This window comes from Cydia splendana, chromosome Z (assembly GCF_910591565.1).
Source record: "Cydia splendana chromosome Z, ilCydSple1.2, whole genome shotgun sequence".
Lineage (NCBI taxonomy): Eukaryota > Metazoa > Arthropoda > Insecta > Lepidoptera > Tortricidae > Cydia > Cydia splendana.
The window spans coordinates 23259510-23276555 of NC_085987.1; the positions used below are offsets into that span (position 1 = coordinate 23259510).

The 17046-nt window shown below is 36.8% G+C and overlaps 1 long non-coding RNA gene across 1 annotated transcript; it reads right to left on the reverse strand.

Annotated features, from left to right (window-relative positions):
* Positions 1-8076: 8076 nt before the first annotated feature.
* Positions 8077-9913, reverse strand: LOC134805311 (uncharacterized). Its single transcript, XR_010146264.1, has 3 exons — positions 9741-9913; positions 8719-8836; positions 8077-8383 (listed from the first exon to the last, which is right to left on the reverse strand). It is a non-coding gene; the product is annotated as an uncharacterized LOC134805311 (long non-coding RNA).
* Between the last annotated feature and the right edge of the window lie 7133 nt (positions 9914-17046).

Consider the following 17046-nt stretch of genomic DNA (forward strand, 5'->3'; position numbering starts at 1 on the left):
TAATGACCCGAAACATTCATCGAATCTTGTTAAGCAGTGGTTCAAGAGTGAGGAATTTGGAATGGCCCAGTCAAAGTCCGGACTTGAATCCGATAGAAAATCTATGGAAGGAGCTTCCTAGCTCCTCTTCCTAGCTTCTTGCACTCACACGACGTCCTCGTCGTGTGAGTGCAAGAAAAGCAAGAAATATCAATTAAAGATTTGAGCAATTAAAGGAAGAATAGGAACGCATTCCAAATTCTTTCCTCGCAAAGCTGATTGCATCACTGCCCCGAAGATGCCAAGCTGTTCTTGATGCAAAGGGTTTCAGTACCAAGTACTAATCATATATTTTGATTTTCAGTCAAGAATATATTATTTTTGTTGTTTTTTTTTGTTAATAAACCACTTTTACCTATACTTTGCGTTTTAGTTATTTTAGGTACTGTTAAATAAATTTGTGCAAATCGAGTGTCTTTTATGATATCATATGAATGTAATATATGATTATACTCTCCATTTAAAGAGCTTTCATATGATAATAGTTAAGGTAGGTTTAGTCGATCACATATAGAAATATTTAATAAAAACACAAATATGATAGATTTTTTTCCGTTACTGTAGGTGGTGCTAAAACAATTTACAACTAATATTAAAAACAGGAGGAGTTGAAAATAGCGAGTTCCGGTTAATCCGGTTATAATATTAGCTGAAAATTATTGAGCAATAGAGTTTTCGTTTGTCGCGACATCTATTGTCAACTAGCAGTAGGTACTGATCAATTACACTAGTTGACGCTAGATGTCGACTACGAAATAACCTCGCGTGTTGGTAAGAAAACTGATGTATGTAGTTACCACTCTTTCTTTACTAATATTTTTCTATGTCTTTTAGTGACGGAGACTTCACTAAGCGGTTGTCTCGTTGAAAAAAAATGAACTTCGACGAAATAAGAACCACAAAAGTGTACTTACTCGTAAATTATGGTGTAATATTTTTTTGTAACTTACTAGATTAAAATGATTTTGATGTCGTCTACTATCTTAGGCCAGCTTGCACCATTCCATTAACCCGGGGTTAACCGGTTAAACCTGGAGTTGCCATGGTTACCAGTACAATTTGACACTAGGTTAACGGTTTAACCGCTTAACCCCGGGTTAGTTAGAGGGATGGTGCAATTGAGCCTTAGAGTAACTTGTTGAAATGGAACTGCCTGATAAAGGTGGGAATGGAACTTTTCTACGAAAAGTATTATACGTATGTAGGCATTGTATGCCCGAGTGCCCGACGCCCGAATATAATGCCCGAAAAATATTTTTATGACATTTCAAACTGCTTTCTGAAGTCGATAATTACTGTTGATGATCATAAATTATGCTAAACTTAAAAAGTGGAAGGCGCTGACGTGTATAGAGAAGTCCTTACCATTTTTATCTCAAGTGCCGGAGTGGAATGAAGCGACACTGTATTAAACCCAGGATTATTGACATTATATATACTTATAAACAGTAAAACGCAAGCAAAAAAGACAGCTAGCACACAATGAGCAACGTGAAGTATCTGTAATTATAACAAAAACTAAATTTTTACTTAGACCGAAAAAATAGGCCTAGGATATGTTGTGGAAAGTAATTTTTTAAGTTGATTTAATTACCCCTATAGTTATATTATATCTACTTATACAATTTACCCACTTCAATTTTCTTCTCGCCAATACTAATAAAAATATTGACATCAGTATGAAGTTATTATGTGGCAGATAATCTATACGAGTAGGTACGGTCAGCCAAGATAGTGGTTTACCACTTTTCGACTCTATCAATCAGATGATAGAGTCGAAAAGTGGTAAATCTCTTTCTTGGCTGACTATACTTTGGTGTAGGTAAGTAATGCTTTTTGGACAGGAAATTGCCTTAATTGCGTAAGGCAATTATCTGTCCAAAAAGCAAGCTGGGTCTGTCGATAATCGACAAATGTATAGATGTTTACCTATCTCATCACCGAAAATTGTAAACCCGATTATTAAAATCCCGAAATTTTAATTTTTGACCAAAAACGTTTTAGAAAAATCCGTTGAAGTTTTAAAGGGATCACCAACATAACCTAACCTAACCCAATGGTTTCTACAGGATCCCTTTTTTAAACTTTTGTTTTCTTCTAAACTCTATCAATAAAATGTAGGTACTCAGGGAACATTTTAATCCAGACATAGTCCCCATCCTTTTCTGCGACCAAAGTGTTGATCAAGATTGATGCTTTCATTTCCAATAATATAAAAATTTGCTTTCAATTCGATAGATAGAGACTAGAGACACCACAGGGACAGCCCTGTCATACCAAACAAAACATCCCCGAAGTTTTCAACTATCTCCTCTCTTCCCCTTTGGAGCTGAGACCCTTCGCCCGTGGGGTCTTAACGCTCTTCAGCTTTTCAAAGAGCTAAGGTACTTAAAGACTGGTCGACTTGGTGACCAAAAAACTGGCAGGATGCCGCCAGCATCCTCGTCATTATGTCAAATATTCTGATATATGTTAGTTTTAATAGTACAGTAGAGTCCGGTTAGTACGACTTCGGATATAACAACCAACCGCTTATAGCGACGAAAGTATAGGCACTTGTTTGGTTTTAGTACAAGCTACTATGAAAGCACAACCGTTTATTACGACTCCGCTTATAACGACCGATCGCTTTTAACGACGGAAATTGACTCAAAATCCGTCCGTCAAGTCCGGTTACAACGACGATCGACGTAGTTTTTACAAATAAATTATTGGTAAGAAGCTTACTCCGTCCCGCGCATCCAACTCCCCTCCCCCTTTTGCCTATACGGAGCAAGACGAAATAGTCATGTGACTTTTCGTAATTTTGCAAACTAAATAAAACCCAATTCCCATTATTCAATTGAGCTTCACATATGTACATAATTATGTAAGTTGGGTGACAATGCAATACATATTTTGGTAGGTAAGTACCTTCGAGCTGATCTGATGATGGACTCAGGAGGTAGCCATAGGACCTGTGTGATAAGATCTTGATGAGATCCCCAAGAATTACGACTTTATATTTTACGGGATTCGAGTAATTTGCGGATGACGAGTGAGTACGCGTACCTTGAAAAGTGGCTTCTTCTAAACACACAAGTCTCTCCATTTAAGACAAGGTGTCGTAATACTAACGTAAATAAATATTTTAAAAGAAATGTTTTTTTTTCTTTGATTATTGCATAAGTATTAATAAATACAAAATGATGTAATTATTTTGATTAAAAAAATATATTAAAATTGCCAGTTCGTTTTGTACGACGTCCGGTTAGTACGACGTAATATCAGCGGTCCCTTGGGCGTCGTTATAACCGGACTCTACTGTATTAGTTTTTAGTTTAAGTTAATAAGGAGGAAGCATCCAGATATAACCAGACAACCAGCATTTACGCCTTATATCAAGGGAGTGACGGACAAGTTCGGTTAGTTCGGTAGAGTACCTACTAAGGACCCAACTAGCAAAAAAGTCTCAGATTGCGCACTTTATAAGAGTAGTGAGCTTATAGCGCTCTTATTTTTGTTTTGAACTTATCATCGCTCTTATATTAGTCTTAGACAAGCTAATACGCACTTTAGTAAGTTTAGTCTTATTACCTAGTCTTATATATGTATATAAGAGCATTTTATAATACCATTATAAGCCTCTCGCTCTTACAATAACATTTACTAAGTCTCATTGAACTTTAGAGTACCTGGTCTTATATCCACATTCTCTAAGTTCATTTGATCTTATAATAGACTTTCTAAATGCTATTATAAGAATGTAAGACTAATATCAACATGGCATAATACTATTATGAGCCTCTCGCTCTTACAATAACATTTACTAAGTCTCATTAAACTTGAGAGTACTTGGTCTTATATCCACATTCTCTAAGCTCATTTGATCTTATATTAGACTTTCTAAATGCTATTATAAGAATGTAAGGCTAATATCAACATAGCATAATACTATTATAAGCCTCTTGTTTTTACAACAACATTTACGAAGTCTCATTGAACTTGAGAGTACCTGGTCTTATATCCTCATTCTCTTAGTTCATTTGATTTTATATTAGATTTCTAAATGCTATTGTAAGAATGTAAGACTAATATCAACATAGCATAAGAACACTGTAAGTACGTACTTTTCTGATCTTACTAAAGCTATAATAAGATCAACAGCAGCACTTTAGTAAGATATTAGAGTGATATAAGATCAAGACATTTATATCACAAAAGAGAAGATCAATATAAGATGGTTTGATCTTAGATCGTTTTTGGGAACACTATTGTTAGTATAAGTAAAGCAAGGAACCGTAATTTATTCAACATGGCCACATCATTTGTATTCAGAATGCTTAAAATACTCTAATAGTGCGCTTGAAAAATACACCTACATCAATGGCTGACTATCAATACAAAATAAAGAAATAAAATAATTATAAAAATATTCAAATACCATATTTGAGTAGGCGCATGAAGTTTGAAGTGTAAAACAGGGTCTACTTTACAATAAATAATATTTTCCCATGTGAATACTTACCCTGAAACATAAACAGACGATGATAAACAGCACGTTACTATATTTAAACATAATTCATAAAAAGTTTGATAAACACTTACACTAATATGTTTTTGTCACGTTGCAGTTAATTTCACCCGTATATTTATACTTCACAAATAGAATGTTTCAAACCAAAATAAGCTTATTTAGGCTTACAAGATTCTAACGTTCGACCAATATAAGCCTATGTAGGCTTACAAGATACTTACGTAAAAGCGATATTAGCCTAAAGCAGCTTAATATAGTTTTGAAAAAGATTACTGTGAATGCAAACAACATTCAATTAGACTGATATTAGAACGATATTAAAATAAATACGCTTATGCTTTGTGCCCAAACCCGGGCTTATACGATGATATAAAATCAATATAAGAGCGACAAAATTGTAGTCTAGAGACTGTTGTTAGCGTGATTTTGCTAGTTGGGGAAGTACTCCATACAAACTGTGTACCTTCATGCCGTTGTCCAAGGTGGCGGGGCAACTAAGGTCAGCAAATGATGTTATCCCTTATCAAACACCGGGCGTTTATGAGTGGGTGAATTGCAGAAAATATTATGTACCTTTTAGCGTATTTAGTGTCCCGTGAAAACACGGAGGATTTAAAAATATATTTTGAGAATAAGACACATCGGAGTTATGTTAATTGAATAGTAGTAATTCTTTTGATTCAGATAAAAACCATCTTTCAACAATTATAGCTTTTTTTTTTCTGTGATGCATGCAGTAACTTCACAAACAATATAATCATGTCCCAACGTCGAGCGTAGTTCTATCGAGGACGTTTGTTACGATTCATATTAGTTTCTTAAAAGTATAATTGTAGATAATTAAGTCCTTATAAGTTCTTCTGTATGTTCAGTTCAAATATATTTACTTTTATTAGGAATAATATGTTATTTTGGTATTAATACATATTGTCCCAACTTATAGAACTTTCGTTACTCAGGGTTAGTTACGGAGGATTAATCCCAAAGATTGTTTAAAATATTAGTAGAATTACTTCTCATTATTCTGGCAACACAGTGGCACAACTGATAAATCGTTTAACACAGCGACAGCCATTTTATTTTTCAACGAAATGGCTCATGGATGGATGCATGGTGTTAGTGGTTTAAAAATCTCAGGGTGATTAACGGCGAGTTTCCCAGGCAAATAGCTTGATTATCGTACACAGCTTTATTCATAAACGATTGTTTTTACTCTGCGTCCTACAAATTTACAAGTTTTTGGAACAATATATGACACGTTTGACGATAAATATTTTTTGAAGGTATTATTTCTCATATATCCTTCTCAGTTTTGTTATTTTTCGTTACGTAACGAAACTGATTAAATATAAGGCTTAGTTCATACAATAAACTTTGTGTCCTACGTACTTAATTTAAAACAAATTACGATAAAGTTGTAATATTTTTTTACATCGAAAATCATGTCTTTATTAGTCATAAATATAAATACTTTTTTAATTACTTATAAGGTGCATTCAGGTAATTACGAATCATTTTTGCACTAGTACATGGATTTGTTTTTTCATAAACCAACCGCTAAAGGTAGTTCTTTTAAAAGACCTGTAATGAATAACAGAAGTTATTACAAAGGACAGTTTTAAAGGTTTACGTAAACTTCTGACAGATGACTATTTAAACTTTGTCGTATGAATGTGTGTTATTAGGGTTCCGTGCCAAAAAGGTACAAAAGGAACCCTTATGGTGCGACTCTGTCCGTCTGTCCGTCAGTCTGTCACATGTCACATCGCGAAGTATCTCGAGAAATACTGAAGCTATCGATTTGAAATTTGGAATGGTTATGAACAACGCTAACCCAAACACATTGGAAATGTAATTTTTTGTTTAATTTTTAATAATTATGGAAAAGCCCAATATAAAGAGGGGGCAAAAATTAAAAGTCTAGTTACAAGGTCGAGTGGGATATCATTTGAAAGAGCTTGACTTTAACATTACACAAAATTTATTTTATATTATTTTCATAGTAAAAAAAAAAACGTTTGAAGGAAAATGTGAAAATAACCTTCCCCCCCTTCATTTTTAATTGCATATGATTAAAATGCTGCTAATCAAAAATTTATAATAAATATTGTTGATTGTAATTATAATGTTTCATTAAAAATTGTGTTTTATGAAACCGGGCAACAAATTTTTTTCCATGTGTCCCACGCCTTACGTTATCAGTTTCGTTACAGTAATTATCAATTAGTTTATTCTCAGTTTAGTTACGAAATGCAAAAGGTACAGTCACCTGCAATAATATGTTACTCTTCGAAGGCCGCAAAAATATGTGACACGCTCTTATGACTCTACAAATAAGATCGTGTCAGATATTTTAGCGGCCTTCGTTGTGTAACATATTATTGCAGGTGACTGTACATATTTTCTGCAATTCACCGGAGTATAAGATTGATTGCAGCTGCGGTAGTTCCTATATTGGAGTTAAAGGGTCAAGGAACATATCGCGGCTGTTAAAATTAAATAAAAAAACGTTAAATAAATAAGTCTACGGTAGCAGAACATTTGCTACACGGGACCAAACCTCGGTCCCGACTGTAACAAATGTTGGAGCTCCATAATCCTAAGGTCCTCTCAAGAGACTCCTTTAAGGTACAGCAGGAAAGTACGTGAAGCAATTGAAATTAGAACACATCGAAATTTCAATCAGAATGAGGGACAGGGGATTTCGTCTTCGTGGAATCCAGTGATTAGCAAATGTAAGGGTGAAAAAACATCCTATCACGTACCATGGTATCACCCAATAAAAAAATATCTAACCAATAAAAAAATATTGTTTTTTTTTCAATACCTTCCATATGTTCCTTTTAAATATTCGGTTAATAAGAAGTGATGAAGATATCCAAATTAAGTTGTAATATACAGTAAACCGATCGATTCCAAACTCAGTTTTAATAAATAGCTTAGTCAGCATGGATCTGAAAGGTATGAAAAAGTCAATGTTAAAGTATTCGCCAACATAGTAAAAATTAATGATGGACCACAAAGTAAGTTCAACTTTGAATTGGGCTTTATTTGTTTAAGTGGGAATGGGTAAATGCTGCCAGGATATGTCAAAAACAAGAGCGGACATTAGGAATGTCGAAACATGACCTCACTTTCAGGAGGACAATGAGCATTTTGTGTACCTGCGCGAGTGTTAATTTTGCAGCCTACGAGTTGGCAAGGCTACCAATTTGTAAATGGGTTTAGAAGTCCGAGATGAAGGGTGTAAAGGTGAAATCAAACGGTTTAATTTGTGTTCACTTACGTGTTTCATCTTTCACTCAAAGTGCACGTGTGAACACAAAGTGACCCAAAAATTAAGAATGAGTTCATTGGTGAAACGATTATTGCATTAAACATTCTTTTTTTACCTTGAATTCCGAAGTTTCAGCTGAGTTGCAGACGTTTGTGTAATCAAATATGTGTACAAAACGCGAGAGTTTAATGTTATAAATAAAAGCTTATAACCTTTTTTATTACACAACTAGGAGTATACCACGTTCAAGGCCAGGTGCTTAAACTCATTTCAGAGAGACTTAGACATGGTACAGTTTTTCTCAATAAGTAGGTATATCTATTATGTATAATTATTTGATTATTAAAAAAATATATAATTACTGTATATTAAAGAAATGCGATATTTGAAAATAGTCGTCTGTTGTTTTATCGTGGAAATAAGCGTCAATGTGCATGTTAGTCGTAATTAAGGAAGCGTTTGAGACTCTTGCAATGAATTCATCCAGAGTATAGCACGAAATATTAATAAAACCATCTTGTATGGGCACACTGTAGACCGCGTTTATGCACCTGTAAATGTACCTAAATAAGATTTCATGGCGGTTTAAGCAGCATTTTATACGCGCCTATGAGCTCGTTTTTCTAGAACGAGAGAGATCTTCGTGTTCGTAGGTAATCCTGTTCTTCTCTCACTCTCACTGAGCGTAAGCGTTGCGAGATTGATGTGCGTGCGTGGACGTGGATTAAAAGACGGACTGACGGACATAATGAAACTATGAATAAGAGCTTAAGTTTTGTCATTTTGGCTACTGGATACGGCAATCAAAAAATCACAGTTAAAGATAAGATACTGCATAGAATTCGTAACAGACGGTGTTCTCTACATTTGACTAGGTTAAAAATACCTGTTCCATGGTCGTTGATTGTAAATTCCCGAAATGATGAATTCGAGAAATAATACTTGCAGATACGTACAAAACAATAATTGCGATACTCCAATTAATATCCATAAAATATTAAGACCTGAAATAAAACACTTTATAGTTTTGTAGTATAGTCTGTAACTGGAAAGATTTAAATGGAAGCAGAAAACTTGTAATGTACAAGAATTCGAACCAAAATTTTAAACGTCGTACTGGACGAAGTAAATAATAGTACATTGTGATACAAGTGTGCTACGTTGGTCATTACACACGAGGCGTTATTGTTCGAGTTCGAGTGAGCTCGCAATCAGAAAGCCGATGTGTGTAATGAGCAATGCACATGTGTTTCATACGACGGTTTTCAACACACTTGCGAGGAAAAAAGACCGCTGTGGATGGGTGGATTGGGTGGAGTCCCCTGCTTGCATTTGTGGCGAGACTGCACAAACAATTCAGCACATTATAGAGGATTGCCCCATAACGCGCTATGCCAATGGACCTCGTGAAGACCTGATCGTCCTTAGCGACGAGGCCTATAGTGGCTGATTGGACTTAATCTGTATTTATAACTATTTGTTTTGTATTTATATAATAATGAATAAAAAACACTTCAATTAAAAGTATTTCCTGCACAATAAAATATTTCCTGAAGATTCTAAAAAAACGCACGTATTGTTCAAGTTTTCACTTCTGTCGGCACTATCGGAGTGCCACTGTTTTATTATTGTAACAGTTAAGTAAAACAAGGGTCAAAAATGTATACTTACTAAAACTTCTGAAACATAAATATAACACTCAACCCATAGTGATAATAAATATAATACAGGCCAAGAGCTTACATAAGGCAATTTCAACTACGAATATTATACTTACTTGTTTACAAAATTTAAGCATGACAACCGTTTACTTGTAAATCATCGTAATAAACGTAAGCATTATTTAAGTTAAAACGTATTAAAATCTCTAAGCAAGGGCAAAAGTAATAGTTTGTTGTAATTAATTACCGTTCAGCAGTGGCGTCATTTTTGTCAGAAATAAATGGTGCTGTCGAGCGTATGATCCAAGAAAAAGATACAAGTAACAACTAGGCAAGGTTTTTAAAAACACACTTCCTAAATACTTCCAAAATAATCTGTAATGTATCAAAAAAGGGTATTTTAATCTAATAAGCGTCACAGACAAAACAACAGTCAGAATTTTTTTCGTGATTATCGTGGCCTAGGGCCGCAATGTGATGAAACTCGCACGGAACCCTAAAAACTACCAATGCATATTTTATATGCAATGGTAGTTTTTAGGGTTTCGTAGTTTACTTCCCTCAAATCAACCTTTACTTATACTTTTTAGAAAATAAAATAACGAGTCGGTAACTTAACTTATTAGTATGTATTGTTATAATACAATACAGTCACCTGCAATAATATGTTACTCTTCGAGGCCGCGAAAATATGTGACGCGCTCTTATGGCTCTACAAATAAGATCGTGTCAGATATTTTTGCGGCCTTCGTTGTGTAATATTATTGCAAGTGACTGTACTTCATATGTGAAATTACGTCACTTTTACGTCAGTGGCTTCATATGTCTGATAGTCACTGTATCTGCTGCTATAGCCAGCGCTTTTGTTTTAGCATTGTGAAACAACCCGGTGTACACCACAGCACAACGGTTATCAGGCGTTGTTGTGCCAGTCAATTCGCAGTGGCGTTTTTATGTACGGTGTATCTATCTGGTTCGCCCGCCAGCCGCCCAGCCGCGCCGCACGACCACGGATGGCCCCGCAGCCGCACGATGCGTGGTTTTCACGCGACTTTTATCTCAGGCTTAAGAAAAAATTTTACTTACTTACACATTAAAATTTATGAATTGTATACCAATGATATCAGTTTTACTCGTAAACGACACATAAGTTCGGATATAGGTCAATTTCTCGCATTTCGTTGCAGGAATAATAGGCCTGTTTGATTTAATCTCCTTCTAAAACAAATTTAGTTATATGAGACACTAACATTATTGCAAATGATTAAGTATATACTTTTAGGCCATCAGACATGACGGCTAAACTCTTTTTAATCGACTTCCATTACAGGAAGAAGCACATATTGTAAATTGATATAAGTATATTAAACATAAACACACATATTATAATAAATAGAAAACATCCAAAACTCAAGAACAAATATTCGTGATAAACACAAAGAAATCCCCTTACCGGGATTAGAACCCGGGACCTCCAGCTTCAAAGGTAGTTGGTAGTTACCCATCACTAGGTACCAACTATGCTACGGAGGCCGTCAAAAACAAATAGAGAGACAGACAAACAGAGTTACTCTTAGATGAAATTATGACAAAGTCAAAGCTATAGAACTCAATTTTATTCTTCATTAGGTATAAAACAAAAGTTAAGTTCAGTTCAAAAACACTTATGGACAAGTCTGGGTTTTTATTTACCAAAATAAATAAAAACCCAGACAAGTGCGAGTCGCACTCGCCCACCGAGGGTTCCGTACAAAACAAAATGTATATATATTTTTTTACAAATTTATAGTTTTCAGATTTTTCCCTGTAGTGTAGTGTAGTGTATAAGGCGATACTTGCCAAATTTCATAGTTATCGTGGAAGTCTTTTTTTTGCCAGCTTCAAGGGACTGTGATAGACCTGAGAACCTATATGGTTTTAATTTCAATTCAATACCTCCAAGCATTTGCGGTTATGAGATAAAGGCTCATGACACACAGATGGACGGACGGACAACAAAGTGATCCTATAAGAGTTCCCTTTTTTTCCTTTTGAGGTAAGGAATCCTAAAAAAGATTCAAGTATTCATTAATACATAAGTGATATGCGTTAAAGGATCAAGACTCACAGACGTGATCCCATTGTCAACGGACAACGATTTCAAGACCGATATGCAAAGGATAGGGCAAGCGTAGCGAAACCGATTTTTAGCGCTATTATAACCTCAAATTGTAAAATATTTCAGAAACCAAGCAGAACGCAAGCACTTGGGGAAAGGTCTGTAGAGGTTCCTTATCCCTTCCTTCCTTCTACCCACAACGCACTCCCACCCTCCTATTAAGGCGACTTGATTTAGAGTTTATCTTGACTTAATAGCTTATAGAAAATAGAATCTAGTACAAACATATTAGAGATATTCTTTAATTCTGTATCGTCAATTTGTCAGATCAACAAAAGACTATCAATAAAATTTAAAGATACCAATTTTTTCTGTAGCATAGCACATATTTTATGCTTACCTTTTGGATGACGTACAAGTTAATATCATTAGATGGGTAGTATATATCGGAGACATTGTCCTCCCTTGATTGAATAGAATCTAGGCTATCTAATTGCCACTGCGAGTCTCTCCTCACCTCATCTTCACTGCTGACAACAATATTTTTTTGTGTACTCATTTACCTATCGAACCTGAAAAGCAAAAAGCTAAGACTACAAAATTCAATGTAAGTTTCCTTTGATAATAATCTTGTATATTGTGACGGATCTGACAATTGTCGACACACGTCACCTAATTCATGGTTTCATACAGATCAAGGAGGATTTTAGTTCGGATTTATGCTAAGCTCTTAAATACATGGTGTTTTAAAGTAAGGAAGCTAGAGTTAGACCAAGAAAAGTCTGCAGCAATTTTGATAGCCCACGCACTGCAAGTGTTATTTATACGTCATAATTTCATAGAACTTTGACGTTTAAAATAACACTTCCACTGCGTGGGCTATCAAAATCGCTGCAGACTTTTCTTGGTCTAACTCTAAGGCCTCTGAGCATGAAAAATTTCTATTTCCTATCTCTATCACACGCGCCTAATTATATTTCTGCCCCGCTCGCACAGTGGCATTGACCGGCATATCATGGGCGGCACAGCAATACATATAATAAATGTACGAAATTCTTCGTGTTTACCGTCCTTACTTTACCATTGGAAAGCTTATCTGCTAAGATCCAGAAACTTCAAAGGGAAATGGCTGGCTGAGATTCAGTCTGACCCATCAACTACTTACTGCCTGGTTCGAAAAAATAAATGTGTAAGTACTTATGTAGAGTTTATTAAAAGGCTGTGTAGACTGCATAGTGGCCATTGGCAATAGGGAATATTACGCAAAACTCTTCGTAGGGGGCGCCACTACCACTATACATCACAATCTGGGGGTCTACCGCAAAACAAGATAATCGAAATTTCATTATCTAACCGCTCTAACACTTGCATATTCGAGCGATAAAAAGGCAGATGACTAAATTTAGTATTTAGCTTTTCCCGGTAGGCCCTTGTTAACAAACCGCCTTGATGCATCAATGTTATATTTTATGTCTGTGAAAACTTGTCAAAAAACAGTTTAAGGCACAGTATGTATTATTAAGGATGAACATCCTCTTTACACTTGAAGTGTTGTCTTTTTAATATATTCTGTTGCTATGAAACATTGTTGATTTTACTGTTACTTTTGGACTTATCTAAATACAATAATAAACGCAAACTCTATTCTTGTTATACTTTAATATGGTAGCGGATCGTGGTTCGAATTAATGTTACATTATTTGCAATTGTGGTGAAGAAAGCGAAATTCCCAAAAATGCATTCGACTATTTCGTCGGGTATAAAAATTGAGATTGGTCGTCTTGACGGAGCCACAAACTGGCAAACCTGGCGGTATAAGATACAACTACTGCTAAAAAGTACCCCAGGTACGTTGGAAGCAATACAAGGTACGTTAATAAAACCTAAAACCCCAGATGAAAAAGCAACATCTGAGGAGAAAACAAAGTATAAAACGGAAATGGAGCGTTTCAAAAATCAGATAGTCAGGCGCTGCTAATCCTCACGACTAACATGACAGAGGAGACACTACAAAAGGTGATGCGTTGTGAAACAGCGAGCGAGATGTGGAAAGAGCTCCATAGACTCTATGACGGGGCAAAAGAAGACCGAAGCTACGACCTGTGCATGAGGTTCTTCCGCTACCAGAAGAGTGAAGAGCACGACATGGCTACGCATATTTCAAATCTTAAAACTCTATGGTATGATCTGAACAAAGAAATTGAGGGAGATAACCTGCCAGAAATGCTATTAATATGCAAAATTTTGGACACACTTCCTGAACAATACTTTAGCTTCAAATCAAGTTGGCTTTTAATGAATAAAAGTGACAGGAACATAGAGAACTTGACTACACAAGTATGCGCACACGAGAGGTCTCTAAATCAGAAAAGTAGTGAAGAAGCCGGAGGAAGCAACGAACTACTTATGTTACGAGGGAATAAACAGTACGAAAAGAAAAGAAATAAGAAGTTCAAGAAATGCAATTACTGTGGAGAAGGCTTTCACAAAGTCACAGCCTGCAAGAAGTGGATTGCGGATGGTAGACCTCCTAAACCTCCGAAGCAAACCTCTAATATTGCGACATTGACACTGACTGACCTCGCTCTTACCTGCGAAATAAAGAATACGGATCCATACTCGTGGTATGTAGATAATGGCTCGACAAGCCACGTCTCTAACAGAAGAGATATATATCAAAATTTCGAAAAGTTTGACGAGTCTTCTACTAGAGTAATGACAGCCAGCGGACAGGAGATACAAGCCCTAGGAAAAGGCTCAATCCATCTTGAAGCTGACATTAACGGCCACAAAGAGATAGTAATCCTTTCAAACGTATGGTACATACCAAGCATCAAACGAAACTTATTTTCCGTGCTGTACGCGCAAGATACGCTGAAAAATAGCTGTTTTAAGTCAAATGGCCTGTCTTGTAGTTTGAAGAATGATGTAAGAGTGCTATTACTTGGAAACCGAGCCAAATATGGCGATTTATACAAACTTAACGTCAAGGTATTGATGCCGAAGCATGAAGTGAACCAATTATCGGCACCTCAGAATCTTCAACTCTACCATGAACGCCTGGGACATCAGAACAAGAGACATGTGGCAAAACTGATACACCAAGAGCTTGGAGTAAAGTTAAACTCAAGTTCATCAGATATTTGTGAAGGCTGTGTTTTTGGAAAGAGCCATAGGCAAAAATTTGGTATGAGACCAAAAACCACAAAAGCTGGAGAAATAATAAGCACCGACGTATGCGGTCCTTTCCCCTACTCGATCTCGAAGTGCAGATACTATGTCCTGTTCAAAGACGCTTACTCCAAGTATCGTTGGATATACTTTCTAAAACAGAAGTCTGAAGTGCACGCTCGGATGAAGGATTTTCTTGCTGAAGCGAAAACTTCTGGACACGTAATTCAAGAACTATTAAGCGATAATGGAGGAGAATTTGACAACGAACTGGTGCGGAATACTTTGAGAAAATACGGAATCAAACAAAGATTCACCATGCCATACACTCCTGAGCAGAATATGCCCACAGAAAGAGAAAATCGCACGGTCGTAGAGATGACAAGGACACTGATGCACGCCCGCAATAAGATCCCAGAAGGTCTATGGGCTGAAGTAACAAACGCATCTGTGTACATCCTAAACAGGACAGGGCCTACTCCTGTAGAAGGAAAGTCTCCGCACGAGCTTTGGTATGGCAAGAAGCCTAGAATTGATCACCTAAAGGTAATAGGATGCGACTGCTACGTCCATATCCCAAAGCAAAAAAGGACTAGTAAGTTGGACAAAAAAGCAAAAGCAGGAATACTCATTGGGTATGACGGCGATGAAGGTTACAGAGTTTTTAATATAGAGGAGCTAAAACTTGTCAGATCCCGAGATGTTGTCTTCGATGAAGCACCTCTACCTGAGAAAACCAAGATTGGTAGAAACTTGAAAACACCTCAGCCTGAAACAAACACCTATGACTTTCCTTTGTCTCTTACAGATTCTGAAACTGCTAGCAAGACGAGTCACTCTCGTCGACTTGGAGAGGGTCCCATCGAAGAGGGTTGCCGTGAGGTGAGTTGTGACACTACTACACCTATAGAAGCAAGCGTGGGAGAGGACTTCCGCGAGGTGAGTCACACTGGTGCACCTTTAGAAGCAAGCGTTGAAGATGACTACAGCGAACAATGCCATGCTCATCCACCTTCAGAGGCAAGCGTCATAGAGGATTATGAGTCAATGGAAGAAGAAGAGACAACAGATATTGAACCTCCGACACGACAGCTACGCGATCGGAACCAGATAAAACCTCCGAAGTGGTTTAGTTTTTATCAATTTCTCAATGAGGCTATATCTGTCTCTGAACCCACCTCGTACCAAGACGTCCTAAGAAGCCCTGAAAAAGAGAAGTGGATAGAAGCTATGAACAATGAAGTTCAATCCCTACAAGGAAACCAAACCTGGGAATTGACGACTCTACCTAAAAATAGAAAAGCACTAAGATGCAAATGGGTCTTTAAAATCAAAAGAAATCCTGACGGTACAGTCGACAAGTATAAAGCACGATTAGTCGCTGTTGGATATACACAAAAGAAGGGTATCGATTATGACCAAACGTTTAGCCCTGTAGCGAAAATGAGCACAATCCGGATGTTACTTAGTATTGCTGCTAATGAGGGTTTAATACTCAGACAGTTTGACGTGGCTACTGCTTTCCTTTACGGAACTGTCAAGGAAGAAATCTTTATGCGACAGCCAGAGGCATACGACGATGGAACGAATCGAGTATGCAAACTGAAAAGAAGCCTATACGGGTTGAAGCAGGCGCCTAAGTGTTGGAACGAGTGCATCCATGACTTTCTTATAGGGTCAGGTTTCATTCAGAGCGAAGCAGACCCTTGTGTCTATATCAGAGAACGAGGACAGAAGAAAATACTGCTCGCACTATATGTAGATGATGGATTATTGGCCGCGTCAGACGCAAAAGAGGCTGATGACTTCATTAACATTGAATTAAAAGGACGTTTTAAAATCACCACGAAGGTACCGTCCTATTTTCTGGGGCTTGAAATAGATCAACACAAAGATGGTACTATTAAAGTCCACCAAACGGCTTACACAAGAAAATTGCTTGAAAAGTATGGAATGAGTAACTGTAAGGAGGTTGGAACACCCATTCTAAAGCCTGAAAGAGAAATGGAGGATCGTAAAAGTCCTGACCAGTTAGACTTCCCTTACCGGCAAGCCGTTGGGTCCTTATCGTACTTAATGGTTGGGACGAGACCGGATATTGCATATGCAGTTGGAGTTGTATCACGGAACCTAGATAAACCTACCTCAAGCAATGTACAACAAGTAAAAAGAATACTTAGATATTTGAAGGGAACTGTCGATACAGGGCTTGAGTATAAGAAAGGTGAAAAGCGTCTGGTGTGCTACAGCGATGCCGATCACGGTGGAGACGATGCGACGGGGT